We start from the raw sequence: 12,396 nt of genomic DNA on the forward strand, positions 1-12,396 counted from the left end.
GACCGTTGCACCTTTGGGATTTTCCACCTTTTCATGGGATGCAATGGTCATTTCGTGCATCCTTGTGTCTAGGCACAGAGGCAATGCACCACATGCCCCCAGGTTTTCTTTCCCATATATATAATAGACTTAAAAAGAAATATTACAAGATAAAGATACCACTAAGAGGCATTAGGCCCGAACAAACAAAGAGAACAAAACATCAACTCAAGGACTGTTTGGATAATCAAAACTGAATCATCTCAAAAAGAGAATGCAACAAGCTCACATTGCGATCTTCCAAGCTCAAACTTTGTCTTCTTAGCTTCTATTACAATGATAAGCAACTCTAACCTCCTAAAGCAACTCAACTTGCTTCATACTACTATCAGATCGCACTGGTTGCAACTATCAATTCTAACTACTCTTTTCTTCATCAGTAATGTTGTACCTAACCAATCTGATGGAAGGAAATTTTGAGTCCTTTCCAATAATATCTCTCCAGTGGTGCAATTAAAAAATCATCAAAATAAGTAATGGTAAACGTAACAATCACAAAAAGGTAATACGAAAAACAAATAGATGGATCAAACTCTAATGTTTTGATATCTAGTCCATAAAGAGCGTTCCAGTGCGCCAGGGGTAGTCTTACCCCCTACTTCGGAGGAGAGATTGTTGTTAGAAAACCAAACCAGCAGAATGACGATTTTGCAGAAGAAATATAAACAGAAAGATAAATCACATATAGAAGACAAGATTTACAAGGTTCACCCCCAAGAAATAAAGTTACATCCATTGCTCAGCGATAGAACAAATCTACTATTTCTGTGAAGGAAATACAAACCCTCACTCTCACATCTCTCAAAGAGATAACTACAATATATAAGAAAATCCTAACCCAAAAAGTACAAAACTGCCCCTAGAGACTCACCCAATTTGGTTCAGACCTGAACCTAATACATATCAAATCGACGATCTCGACAAAACGACCTGCCAAAGAATCTGGACTGGGATCAGACTTCACCAATAACAGTTGTTTCCAAACTTCACCAATAACAGTTGTTTCCAAGTTTTCAACCCGCAATCAACAGATTGCAATAGTGCTACTTAACTGTTTCGATGTCTAATCCATCCATAACTTTAATGCCCTCAATTCATATGGAAAAACTGGATCAGTAGAAAAGAGATATTGCAGAACATATACGTGATTCTCTCTCTCTCTCTCTCTCTCTCTCCCTCTACGGATCCGACTCCTCTAATTCCGCCTATCTGGTACTGCCGTGCACCTCCACACACAAGCGCGGTAGAAGTAGAGTCGTCGCCCGAGCCGGGGGTAAGACGGTACTTTCCACCACGCTTGTGTGTGGGGGTGCATGGCAGTACCGGGCAGGCGGAAGTAGAGGAGTCGAATTGACTACAAACTCACACAGTATCTCTTCCTAGATTTTGAATAGATTTAATTTCTAAAAGTTATTATCCTTCCACATGGATTGATGGCATCTTCATGCCGGACCAGTAGATGCATTTTTAAACTCTCTCCACTACATGATTGAGATGTTACCCAAAAAAACCTACATGATTGAGATATTTTAATCAGAATTTTAGAGCTAGGCCCCATTGCAGAGTTGTCATACTGAAAGGCTAAGAATTACTCAAAAGTGAGATATGGAGAGGTAAGGCTGACTGAAAATCAAGAACATTAACTTACCTGCAAATGGCCGGAGACACACCGGAGTGAGCGGAGGATTCCGCATTTACAGTTCCGCAGAATCAACCAGAGAAGGTTAAGTGGGCATGATGGAGACGGAAGGCACATGAAGAACTATCTAACTTGGATAACTAACTAGCCCTAGAAGGCAACATTTTTAATGGTGTTAGATAGTAATGCACGTGCCCTGCTTCTCCATCTTGCACATCACACACCTTGCCATGCCGCAGCTTTAAACTCTCCAGGGGAGTAGAGAAAGCTTGTGGCTCTCTTTAATTACTTATGAGTGAGAGAGTTTGCTGGGAGACCCATTATCTCCATTTCACCTTCTCTTTTTTACATCTCTCTTTTATAAGAAAAAAAGTACAATGTGGGGGAGAGGGAATGCAGAGATATGAGCTGGGTGTGGGACCCATTATTAGTTTGAAAATTGAAACCCATTATCTTGTAACCACTAATTTTGGAACATTAATTTTAGGAGAGATGACAGAAGTAACCCTTACAGAATGTCATATTCACCAAGTTCACCTTCTCTTCACTGTATTTCTCTATTGACTTGGGGTTTTAACTGTTACTGTTAACAAGAAGATGTGGTAGGTAACACTTAGAGTAGGTTTCACATCCCATCAACTATCATTTTTATGAGGCTATTTCATTAACAACACCATATACCATCATCTCCCCCCCCCCCCCCCTTCCCACCAAATCTTTGTTAAAAAAACAACACAGCAGAATGACGATTTTACAGAAGAAATGCAAAGGGAAAGAGAAATCACACACCGACAAGACAAGATTTACGTGATTCACCCCCAAGAAGAAAGGCTATATCCACTGCCGAGTGATAGAACGAATCTACTATTTCTGTGAAGCAAATACAAACTCTCACTCACACCTCTCTCAAAGAGATAACTAATAATATTTGGTCATTCTGATACGTTTCGAAAGCTAAACGGTCGGCCAAAGAATCACGGCAACAGTTTCTGGATTGAGATCAGGCTTCACCAATAACAATCTTGACCAAGGAACTCCTCTATCCTCTTTGCTATCATATTGCATCATATTTAGCTGCAACCTAACTCTTCAACTATTATTCAAGAGGACCAAAAGGAAGATAAGAACCTTTTATTTGTTTTTTACTGGAAGGAGTGGACATGAATCACTGGTAGAGATGAACACTCTTGAAATCAGATTTTGGGGTTCATGGTTCTCATACTATGTGTCCTTGTCACAAATGTTGCACGGAGATTCAGACAAATTCCTGTCTTAATACATGTTGGAAATCATGATATAATTTTCCAAAAAAAAAAAATTCTTGTATTTATGTCATATATGGAGATCAATTCCATCAATAAACATCATGTGATGCTTCCATTGAAAAGAAAACAAACAAAACAAAACAAAACAAAAAAAGACATGAATGAAGATGCCCATGGTATATTTTACTTTTTTTTTTTTTTTTTGGTAATAGCATTTTATTTATTAACGTGAAAACTCATGGCTGAAGATGAGTAAAAGGAAAGTTAAATCAATTTTTAAAAAGTAAAAATATTTGTAATCATGATTGTTTAACTATCTTATACTCTTATTAAATATGATAATCAAACTTTTTAAATTAATTCAACGAATTTGGTTTCCAAATATAGTAAAATTTAAAAACTAGATTTGGAATTAGTTATACAATCATGTTAGGTAATAATTACACAATTTTTTTTATTTTAATTTTGATTTAATTTCACCCCCCCTTCTTTTATTTTCCCTTGCAACCAGGAGCCTTAATGATCTGTTCAACCTATGATTTACTAGGTAGTTCTAACCATTGAATTCCCAAAATTTAAGGCAGTTCCTTAGCTTTCGGGAGTTAATATCTTATCTAAAGAAATTTTACTTTCCTTACCAACCGCGAGACATGTTTCTTGCGGGGGAATACCACCCAAGCCCAGACATAGAGGGGGTGAAATAACCACCCTGACCCCATGAAATGCGAAAACGGCCGCCTATCTGATGCTTCCGCTCGTGCTCCCATTGACCCTGTGCAAACGCAAAGGCTATGCTCCCTCATAAAGAACTCTTCCCCATATATACCTTACCTAGAAGATATAAAATGTACTTCACCTCACATAATACCTTTTAAGGCAGCATCTGCAAAGCACATAGGGATTTCAGTTTGGTTTTTGGTTGATTTTGAATTAAGAATAGGTCATCTTATTCAATTAGACCCCAGATTTTTTTTTCATTTCAAAAAATTGAAGTTGAATTGAATATTTCTTTCATCTTATGTTTTTTTTTTTTTCCCAAACTGATTATGGTGTTCCTTAAACCATGGCGCGAGATTGAAAGCCCTACTAAAGTTGTGGAGCTCAAAACAAGAAAGAGGTGTTGTGGGGTTAACTGGATTATTTCTTTTTCTCTTTGCTTTGTGCTTTTGTTTCTTTCTTCTTCTCATTGTGCAAGGTGTATGGTCAGATGGTGGGACTGAGGAGAGAACCTCATCATTGTTGTGATTTGGTTGTGGGTCATTCTACTTGAACCACTTCTAGAATGGCCTCCTATTCTTTTCCAAGGCCACTTTCTATGAGAGAGATTGGAGTCTTCAAAGATGCTTCTCACATCTTTGAAACCTATAGGTAAAGATTATCCATACTTTTTCATCCATCATTGAATGAGGTTTCCAAAGTTTTGAATGTATTTGCTCATCCACATTTCCTTGCAATGTAGCTTAGAGATTGGTCACCCTGTCTGTCATAGTCATAGTATTGAATCTCGTTTCTAAAGATCATTTCGATTAGATCAAAATTTCTGAGATACTGAAATTTCGTCGAAATATTATATTTTTTTTATGAATTTTGCTTAACCATTTCTAAATGTAAAATGCCGAAATAATTAAAATATCAAAATGAAATGATCGAAATAACTGAAGTTTCGACGACACAGTGCATTTTTTAGACCGAAATTTCTGAAATTTTTCTGAGATATTGCATTTTTTTCATTTTGACATAACATCTCGTTTCGACCTGACCAAAATATCCAAAATTTCGATGAGATTTTGAAGTATGATCATAATTTATGAACTTCACAATCTCTGCCTCATATGGACATGAGCAAGGCCTTCTCATGTTCTCTACAAAGGATTGTGGATATCATATAATTGGACTATAACAATTTCTACTTTGTCCAAAAGAGTAGTGATGTGGATAATAAAAAAGGTCTTGGCTCTACTTGGATTGATGTGAGATTATAAAACCACCATTTCTGTTACACCCATAGATTCCTAATTACTCACTGGTGCACTTTTTAAGGATTAAGCAAGCTCGAATTCCCAAAATAGATGGGTACTGCCCAAAAATATATTTTATGGAAAGCGCATGTTTATATCCATTGGAGCTTGCACAAGATGTTAATTAAGGATTTTAAGTACAATTATTTTCAAACATGCTAGCTAGAGCTTTTTACAAAATTTTGTTGCCCATATTGAACAACCCTTTTAATGGTCTTTATTCTTTAGTAAGTGCTCAGATGATTGAATTAGATAATAGTGCATTTAACCTGTCAATCCCACTAAGGGATATGTGAAGAATTCTTTTTCCATAAAATAAAAATAAAGTTGAAGAATGTTGGTCTAAAATCAGATTAAAGTAATACTAAATTATGGAATAATTTTTAATTTATAAGGTCACCTGACTTCAGAAAAGTAGGGTTTGAGTTAGTGGTTAGTGAGGTGGTGCTCTGTAGATTCTATCATATAAAAGGGAAAACAGCCAGGGAAGTAGAGAAAGGTGACATTAACTATTTTGGATAATGGACATCAGCTGTGTGGGGGAGGGGGACCCTACGCAAGTATGTTTCCTTTTGGCTTTCTGGTGTTCAAACCAGAACTGGCTCCTTCAGTTGTCTGGTCCAAGTTCAGATATTTTAAGCTATGGTATGAACCATGGGAGGGGTTGTCAAAGTTTCTAATGGTTTTAACATGATGACAAGGAGCATAAGATGCAGTTTTTAATTTAATCAGACAGTGTGTGTAGGGGTGTCAATTCCGGGTCCACACCGGCCCGACCAAACCCGGATGGGAAACCCCAAAATTGGCCCGGCACATTTAACAGATGGACGGACCAAACCCAACTGGGAAAACCTGAAACCAGCCCGGCCTTATTTGTTAAACGTGCCGGCTCAAGTCCAGACCAAATACAATGCAGTCATTTGTGTTGCAGAGGTCTAGTCCGACGGTCATCTGACCGGTACCAAGCAATTAAGAGCTCGACTCAGCTCGACACGTTTAAAGCCCATTTAGAGAGCCCTTTTACTCAACCCGACACATTTAAAATCCATTTAAAGGCCGTTTAGAGCCTGTTTTAGGCCTATTTAGCTCAATTATTGATAGTACAATTAAAGACCGATACCCAATCGACCGTTTATAAATGGGATCAATGGGATCATGCCTGCCATATGTAGGCCCAACTACTTATTCAAGCCGTCACAGTACCAAGGGGAAAAAATGGTGAGGCCCAACCAAAAGCCCGATCGATCGACCCCCTATGTTTGTTTTGTCTGGTCAAACCCGGTTCACCAGTTGGTCTGGTTCTCAGCCAACAATTTAAAACTCTAAATGAAATAAGCACAATAATATTTTAGATTTTGAACTTTTTACCAGGTATAAATAAAATAAAATAAGAAAATATTTAAAATTTTATTGGCGAGTTGTTTGGGTTTTACCTTTCATTATCCTTCACTTTCAGAGAATCATAAGCGTATTTTTTACATATAACCAACCGCCCCAAAACCTCAACTGTTTTAATTATATTTCACACTATCGCAATGCTGATCTCATCAGCCACTCTCTCTCTCTTTCTCTCCCAAAACTTTAACTGTTATTAATTATATTGTCACACTAGTATCACTTTTACTAGTTAAATGGGTATCAATCACATCCATGCCTTCTCAGATGTGGCACTCTCTATAAGTAAATGAGAATGAAAAATGAAAGAATGAAGAAATTAATTATCCTTTGTTATCTGTTCTTATGGGGCTCAAATGTTGACCACTGTACACCCCTCCTCAGTTCCAAGAATATAATTTTGAGGTCTAATTGGGATTATGGAAAATAAAATTCCATTCAAAAAAGGAGAAAAAACCCCCCAAATGCGGGGGACAAAGGTTACTTAAATAAGCCTAATCTGAAGACCCCAACTAGAGACAATATGATGATTCTTAGCACAATCCAAATCAAAGGAGTGAAAGTGATTATTTCTAGTTTGGATCTCAAAATTGATAGAGCTCCATACGCAGTCCACCTTTGCTTGTTCCTTCAATGAACTTACCTCCATTATATCCCAAGTTTTGTCTCATATTTTTCATGCTTAACGTTTTGAGATTTGTTTTCTTGTAAAATAGTTTTTGATTTTGTTATAATGTAACTCTTTATCCAACACGTGAAGAACACATTTGATTAGTAGTCCTATCTGGTCTCTCACTTTTATCACAAATGGATGATGGTTCTCCAATGAGTTTTTTTTTTTTTTTACAAAACTGTTTACACCCCAAAATGGTTTGGTCCGGGAATAGACCCAATGGCTCAAGAACTAGCCGGTCCAGGATGGTCGATGATGATCCAGCCCAAAGAAACAGTTGAGGCCCAGGAAGTTGGGAGTGGGTCAGGCACTCAGTGGCAGTTATCAACAGGTGGACGGTTAGGACTATAGAGTGTGCCTTGGGAAGTGGACACGACGAACGTAGAGATTGAGTGGGCTACACAGAAGGAAACGTGAGGTGCTCAACTGCTATAAATAAGAAGCGAGACAAGAGGAAGGGACAGGGGAAACTGATTATCAAAATCTCGCCTTTAATCTTTATCTAGGAGTAGGAGTAATTTAGAATAGCTTAGTAGATTTTCCCCCTCGTGTGGGGCTTCGTTGATGTATTGTTCATCGTTCTTTGCAACGATCTTCAATAGCAAGCTTTGTTTCTGTAGTTTGAATCTATTTTTCCTTGCCTTTGTTTATATCTGGAAGTCCTTGGAGCAATCGAGGTAGAGGTAGAACCCTAATATTCGCCTGAAACGCAAGTTCAACGTTTGTGGCTGAGTTTCGATTAGTAGACTGGAATACAGAGGAAACAAAAACTAGAGAGATATGCATCAGTCAAGCCTTAAATACCTCTCACCATCAAGAGGTCTAGATGGTTAAGGGAGTTAGACACCCTGTCCATATATGCAACCATGGTCTGATGTGGTAATTTGGTCCACATCAGCCAACATTCTCCCATTTAAACCATATTACCATATGCCAAGTAATATTTAAATTTGTAAACTATATATGTCCATTTGTAAATATATAGAGTCAAATATGGATTCTTTTATGTTCACAATGAAAACTTAAACTCACAGATCATGGTTGTCCAAGTTCTCCATATTTAACTTTTTTCATTCCATGTATCATAATAAATTATCATTTTCAAAATGAACATTTTGTTTGACAACTTAATAAACTAACCTCATGGTTAACTCTTGGTGCAAACCTTAATTGTTCTTTAAACTTAATAAACATTTGTTATTCCCTACTATATGTGCATAAAATAATTATGAGATGACAAATAAAATGGAAGTATTACTTTAATATGAAATCCGTAACCTTACATTGCAATGTTCATCCAATTAATTCACATAATGAATTATACAATCCCATTTGACTTACATGATGTACAAATACCTTTGGCAAAAGCCTCTTAGTTGCAATTATTTCATCGGTGTTAATATATTCTATAATCACTTGATGATCTCGAATAGCTTCTTTAACAACAAAGTATTTGATCTCAATATGTCTAAATCGAGTCATTGAACATGTGTTGTTTGAGAATCATACTACTGTCATATTTTCGTAAAATGTATGTATTGGTTTCTCAATAGAAGGAATAACCTTGAGATCTGCAACAAAGTGCCTCAACCATGAGGCTTGAGAGATTGCCTCATAGTATACTACGATTTCTAATTGCATTGTGGAGGAAGCTAATTTAGTTGATTTACAATTTTCTAAGAGACCGCTCCTCCGACAAGCAAGAGAAGTGTTCCTAACTAGACTTTCTTGTATCACCGCACCCCATATAGTTTGTATCTGATTGACCAATGAGCTATGAATCTTCTACGCATCTGTAAGTCAACATGTGATCTTTGGTACCCTTTAGATAGCTGAACATCTTCTTTGCCGCAATCCAATATAACATACCAAGATTTTGTTGGAATCTTCCTAATACTCCCACTGCAAAGGCAATATAAAATGTATTATAGACCTAAGCGTACATCAAACTGCCTGCTGTTGACCCATATGGGATACTCTACACTCATTTCACTCCAATTCATTCATTGGACATTGTTAAAGACTAAGTTTGTCTTCTTTAATATGGGGGCTACACTTGGTTTGGAATTTTTCATACTAAACCACTCCAAAACTTTATTGGTATAACCCTTATGGGGTAGCATTGTGGCATTATTTGACCTATCTCATGGATTTTTATGCCTAAACATAGAAAGCCACTTCATGTCTTTCATACAAAATTGTGTGCCAAGAATTCCTTGGTCTCGTGTAGCAAACCGAGATCATTGTTTGCCAAAAGAATGTCACCCACATATAAGACCAATATAATGAAATGACTTCTTATGTAGTCCTCAAGATAGGTTGTTAGAACTTGGATCAGGAGAGAGATAGGGTGTCACACTCAACTAGGTTAATGAACCTGAGTAGAAGGCAGATTTGCGTAAGCTTGGTAAAATATAAATAACTTTTAACATACAACACGGTTTGGTGTGATTCAAGTTGTAGATTCAAGATAATAGAGAGATCTACAGCTTTTATTCTTTAAGTTTTCATAAATTCTAGACCGAAGAAGTTGATAATGGCCCATGAAGTAGAAGTTACAGTATAGAATGAAAATCTAGAATGATGATAAAATAACAAAAATTGAAGAAATAAAGAGATGGAGATAAAAGAAGGATAAAACCACCTAATGAATCAACTATTCTATGTTGTCAAAGAAAATAGATGCATCAATACTTCTAGATTGATTGTAGCAACTCTTTAAGGCTACATGTAAATCTTCAATTCAGCTTGATTGAAGGTGAAATTCATCTTGGTTTTATGGAGAACTCATCATTGTTCAAGTATCTACTTAATGGAGTAACAATGATTTTCCTTCATCAAAATTCAACTCCATTTACAAACAAAATAGGTAGACCTTTAATAGGCAAAACAAAGCCACTACAAAATTATATATATAATATAATATAATATAAATATATAAACATATATCTGTCTGTGTGTGTGTGTGTGTATGTGTATATCTTTTTTTATATTTATTTTGATAAACTATAGATATATCTACAAAACAAGAAAAAATATATTTTGAAAATGGTATCTGATGATATTGAAATCAGGTTAATTAGATTTCCAAATATTCCATTTTGAGGCCCTCATTGACCGACATATAATATAATATATTATTATTTAATATAATAATATAAAAATATATTATGAAAAGATATATATATATATATATATATATATATATATATATATATTTATTTATTTATTTATATTTGCATACACATAACTTATAAATATGTATATCTTTTTTTATTTGATAAAGTATATAGATATATCTACAAAACAAAAAGATATATAATACATAATACATATACATATATATATATATATATATATATGTATGTATGTATATATATACATGCATACATACATACATACATACATACATACACATTAATTACTTTTTATAATAATATATATATATATATATATATATATATTATAAATGTAGAAATTCAAAAGTCATGGCAAATCTTTTCATACCAAAAATACCCTTCAACAATATCAATAAGCTCAAGAAAATACCCTTCATTAATTATTAATTATTAATTGTTATAATTTTCAGTTAAATTAAATTCTTCCTCCATTAATAGATCCCCCCTCAATGTTACATTAATTATTCTTTTATAAAAATTAATGGACCAATCGTTTTCCTACTCAATTTTCTAAGTTGTTTTAGATAAATTCAATAAGAGATAATTATTATTAATTATAAATTACAAATTATAAAGAGAGATTAAAATATTCTCATTTTTCGTTCAACAATGTATAAAATAATCCCATCTTATCTCACCAAAAAAAAATTTACAATATTATCTATTATTCCTTGAACAATCGATAACCCCTCCCTCAATTAATTGTTGTAATTTTGAAAATACCCTTCATTAATTATTAATTATTAATTATTATAGTTTTTAGCTAAATTAAATTCTTCTTCCATTAATAAACCCCCATCAATGTTATATTAATTATTCTTTTATAAAAATTAAGGGATCAATCGTTTTTCTACTCAATTTTCTCATGTTTTTTCAGATAAATTCAACAAGAGATAATTATTATTAATTAGAAATTAAAAACTAAAAATTAGAAAGAGAGTAAAATAATCTCATTTTAATCACTATTACATTAATTAATGTTTATGTCCATGATATGTGTGATCTACTATTAACTAATCACATTATTTATCTGTGACAATTACGAATACAATTATTATGATAACTCTGTGAATTTTACTATTTTCAGTAGCGTGTTGTATTTATTTTTTATATGTAATGCAATTTATAAATTAGATTATGGAGAGAATTAATCTATTATTTTGTAATAAATTTACAGACTTTAATGGGAATGAGGTAAATTACTTGACTTCAAATTATAACATGTAAATCTTCTATGAATTATAGAGAAAGTTAATATAATGTTTTAATCATAATTGACAGTGCTTTTGAATTGATAGAAAAAAATGCTAAAGATGTTATGAACAATATTTCTAAAGTGTTATTGCTAGATCTGGATGATACAATTGATTTTAAGTTAGAATTATAGTTTAAATACTGCTCAATGTCTTTACTAAGACACAATTAAAAATGTATATATTATAAAATGAAAAGAAGTTTTAAAGAAATAAAAGAAAAAAATGGGTTGTACATGGTATTGAAAAAATCAAGATTTGAAAAATGTTGTTCAATCAGATAATACATTTAGAACAATGTTAACTGAGTTCTTCAGAATGAATTCAATTTTTTCAAAGGCAAGAAAATATATTTACAGAGAATTCCCAGAGCATTATGTGTAGAACAATCAAGGTAAATGTTGGACCCTAAGGAAGATAAAAAAAAACAATTTGACGTATCAATTCGGCCAATCTTTCAGAAGGAGAAAGATTTTACTTGAGATTGCTATTGAATACTGTCAAAGAAGCAACATCATTTGAAAATCTACTATGTGTTGATAGACAACAATACCTATCTTATAAAGAAGCTGCTAAAAACATGGTCTTCTTAAAAATAATGATGCAATTTTAGAATGTTTAAAAGATGCATCTTTCTTCCACATGCCGCTAATAATTCAGAAACTTTTTATTACAATATTGGTTTATTGTGAGCCTGGAGATGTTAAAAAGTTATGGGATGACAATTTTGAAACATTGTTTGAAGATTTTCAAAAAAGAAATCTGGGAAAAGAATATAATGCTTTTGAAACACTGAAAAGTATTAATTTTTTCTTACAAACTATGGATAAAAACATCAAAGAATATGATTTGCCAAACATGAAAGGAAATCTTAAAGAATCAAGTAGAAATCATCGAAAAAAAATCGAAAATGAATATGCAATAAAAATTCATCA

General features: G+C 33.8%; 1 long non-coding RNA gene across 1 annotated transcript; it reads right to left on the reverse strand.

The window, feature by feature from the left end:
• Nucleotides 1-368: 368 nt before the first annotated feature.
• On the reverse strand, nt 369-10,047 carry LOC122656934. Its single transcript, XR_006332192.1, has 3 exons — nt 10,037-10,047; nt 5,907-5,912; nt 369-573 (listed from the first exon to the last, which is right to left on the reverse strand). It is a non-coding gene; the product is annotated as an uncharacterized LOC122656934 (long non-coding RNA).
• Between the last annotated feature and the right edge of the window lie 2,349 nt (nt 10,048-12,396).

The sequence above is a fragment of the Telopea speciosissima genome, chromosome 3, assembly GCF_018873765.1.
Source record: "Telopea speciosissima isolate NSW1024214 ecotype Mountain lineage chromosome 3, Tspe_v1, whole genome shotgun sequence".
Taxonomy (NCBI): Eukaryota; Viridiplantae; Streptophyta; class Magnoliopsida; order Proteales; family Proteaceae; genus Telopea; species Telopea speciosissima.